The sequence below is a fragment of the Corapipo altera genome, unplaced genomic scaffold (genome assembly GCF_003945725.1).
Source record: "Corapipo altera isolate COAL_440 unplaced genomic scaffold, ASM394572v1 64, whole genome shotgun sequence".
Classification (NCBI taxonomy): Eukaryota; Metazoa; Chordata; class Aves; order Passeriformes; family Pipridae; genus Corapipo; species Corapipo altera.
The window spans coordinates 2,187,292-2,191,142 of NW_020884893.1; positions in this window are offsets into that span (position 1 = coordinate 2,187,292).

A 3,851-nucleotide genomic window follows, 5' to 3' on the forward strand; every position below is an offset into this window, starting at 1 on the left:
GTCCTCATCACCCGACCCCGCACACCCTCGTAGCCCCCTGTCCTCATACCCGATCCTGCACACCCTCACAGCCGTGCACCCTCATCTCCACACTCCACACAGCTCCTCTCACACATACCCCCCTCAGATCCCTCACACACACACATCTCACACCCTGTACTCCTTCACTCTCCCTGCGCAGCCCCTCACACCATACACACACACACCTCTCACACCACCTTGCACCTGCACTTTCTCATCCCACACACACACCCCTCGCCCCCTTGCACTGCAGACCCCCCTGCACACACCTCACACCCACACACCTCACACGCACTCACTCGTACCCTGCACACACTGCAGACTCACCCACACACCTCACACTCATTTGTACCCCTCACGCCCCCCCAGCACCCTGCACTTTACACACGTTCTTGCACAGCCTCACACACGCACAGCGCAGTCACACAGCACACCCGTGCCACACCAGCTCAGCACAGGGCCATGAACACACCACAGCTGTGCTCGAACAGGGAGCACCCCCAGCCCTACACCCCGTCCCTGCCCGGCGCTGAGGGTGCTCACACAAACACCTCATCCTCCCAGTGTCACACAGGAGTACGCACACCACTATGGACACAAGGATGCAGAAATAAGGTATTGCAGTCTTCTGTGCCAACTGAGAATAACTACAACAAATGTGTTTCATTGCTGTGGATCCAAAATATGAGGGGTTTAAGTTGGTTGTGTTTGTGCGAAGTGAGTGCAAGGGGTGAGTGGGGCAAACTACACACAAAACCAGACAGGGCTGCAATTCAGCTCTGCTCCCCCAACTCCCAAAAACCTAACTTGGCTTATACCGGTGGAAATTCTCTCAAGTCTCTTCACCATAAGAACACTGCTAGGCTTTTATCAAACTACAGATACACATTTACTTATTTTTTAATTAAGGAAAAGAAGTTTCAAGAAGAAATTTTAAAGGCGTTAATACTGTGAACTTTTAAGTGGCTTAGGGATAGAGACACTTATTGGACATATTACCTTAAAAACTAACACAACTAGTGTGATGAGTCTTCCCCAGGCTAAAACAAAATACCTCAACAGTGACTTTCTCTCTGTCTTGACTGATCTTTATTGTAGTTACTAAGTTTTCTATTCAGGAGTAAGTGATGGCAGTCTAATATACCCAATTGTTATCTCAAGGCTTCATGGATATCGCATTACATGGAATGAAAAAATAGCTCTTGGGTCAAGATGCAGTTGCAGCAGGCTGAAAGTCTGCAGTGTAAAGAGAATATCTCGGATGCTTTCAGCCCTAAGTGTTGAGATTGTCTTTATCAAGTGTCAATGGTATTTTACCTCCCCATGTCTCCTAATGAGGTAGTCTCGGGTCAAGGTGTGCACATGCACCTTCACAAACACGGCTCTCGTGATGTGCTGTGCTAGCACTGTCTACACCCTCACCAGTGAGAAACCTTCCCTTCATCCTGAGTAGCTCTGAAACGTGGCTGCTGCGAACGGGAAAGGTCTTATCTCCCTGAATGTCGGGGGTCCGAGGGCAAAGCACCGAGGGGCAGGGAATCGCCAGGGGAACTGGGTTCACCGATGGGCTGTGGGAGAGCACGGCCAGTGAACAGTCTCCAGGAGCTCAGATTAAACTCTAAATTCACTGCTTTTCTTTCAGGTTGTTTACGTTTAACCTTTGTTTTCTTCTGAAAGCCACTACACCATTTTCGTTTATTTACTCATTGTGTCTCCAGCTGATGTCCTTTTAAAAATCATCAAACGGGTTTTTTTGTGTTTGGGGCAAGAGGCAAGACTCTCTTACAAAAGACCCTGCTTAAATAACAATACACTCTGTTAGGAGAAATCTGCATCCCCAAAGCTACGCCCCCACCCTGTGGCTGAATGAGAAAGTTGTTGGTTTGAAAGCTGTTAATTTGTTAACTCTGTCTCCAGCGTTTGCCTCAAAAGTCTTACAATCATTTCATTGCTGGGGTGAGTGCCTTTTGTCGACACAGTGTACGAGCTACATTGCTTCAAAACACCTCTCCAGCTTTAGGGGCAGTATTGGAAGCATTACTGCGTAAAGATTTTAAAAGGGACGTTACTTTTGACTGGAAAGATTAAAATGCTAAGGAAAAAGGTTTCCATTAAAATTAAAGGGAGATCTTTCACTCTTTTTTTAGAAATGGTTTTCTTTTAGGTATAGGACAATTCATTTTGGTAAAGTCCAAATCATCTCAGACATACATGTAATCCTTACTTTAGGATGGATATTTTATTAGTTGCTAGCATGGCTTTTCATTTTGAAGAAAAAAACCCTATCGTTAGACAGCAAGCTCTTTTATTATTAAAAGGCTACTGTGTGTTAGCTGACTGAAATTGCAACTGAAAACATGTTCCTTCTAGCTTGCTTTCTTTTTGTTTGTTTTTAAATTTTTTATATTTTTAAAAAGGAAGTAGTTTACAACTACTGTTCAGTTTTGAAGAGAATTTTACTGCCAGAATGTTTTTTTCAAGTGAGCACTTCAAAAGCAAACAAAAAAATGCTGCTACTTTGTAAAACAGTCGGGGAGTCAATTATCAGGAGGCTGACATATCAATTACCACGAATTCAAGGTTTTTCGAGAAGATGTAATTAATTTACAAGTGCTTGTAAGTTGTTTGCAGCTGTTACATTTTTACATTGTCTGCCACGGTAGCACCAAGGTGGCAAGGTCTCCACATGGTATCGCACCACCGAAGAAAATAATCATCCATTCCCTGTTTGTCTGCATACTGTCTGTGTTCACTCTCGTAGGAGAAAATGCTGTTTACTCTTGGCCTGCTGAAGACTCTAGAAAAGCCCCCAGAAAGTTGTGTGAGATGTGATTGGGACTCTATTTGCTGTACAGTAAGATTCAGAAATCCAGAGTGATTGTAGAGTTCGTTGTTTTATACTGCTATGCCCTTTAGACTCAGCACGGAAGATCTGACAGACCACACCAGCCTTTTCCTCACTGTTTTTCTTCTCCTTTAACCACTGTTATTCCTTTCTGAAAGCACTGTCTGCTTTCAGACAAAGTATACCATTCTGAACTTTGCCAAGTTAACAGATGTTTTTTTTCTGTTAACTTTAGGAAATTTAGAATCAAATCCCTATTTATGGCTTATCAGAAAATTGCCACTCGTGCATAGTTTTAAAGTGACTTGATGACAAAGGCAGATGTGGGAATGCATTACACATTCTGCATGACCCTTTTCCTGTGCACACATTGCATATATGATTTATGTCAACTGATTCCATACATTTATTTATTTTTGTAGTGCTAAATAAATTCCAGCCTCACGTGCTTTGATTTATGAAAATGTTTATGCAGCTTTTCAGTGGAATTTAGCACACCACAATTTCACAGTTTATTGAAGCTCAGTGTGGTGAAAAGCACAAGGACAATCAGAAGTGCTGGGTACAGTGTGCATCAAAGAGCCAAGGCATCTGAACGTCCTCCCCCTGTGTTCATCTCCACTGGGTCTGTGTGCATCTTCTTTCTGGTGGGTTAAAAGAGTCACTGAATTGCAGGTCCCTGTGTGTGAGTGTACCAGGGATCTGGATCTCTTGGTGAAGGTGGGTCTCAAACAGGTTTTTCCAAGATCCTTTAGCAAGTCGTTCCACATTTAATGTTGTACTGCTTTAAAAAAATTTTCTTTTGCTTCAGACCTGATAATTTCCTTGGTTGCACCTTAACTTTATTATTGCAAAAAATAGAGCTTAGTCACTGTCCCTGATTTACTTGCCATTTAAAGACTTTGCAGACCTTTAGCTCATTTCCTCTCAGTGCTCTCCACACAAGTTAAAACACAGATTCTCTTCATATTGAAGGCATTTTACA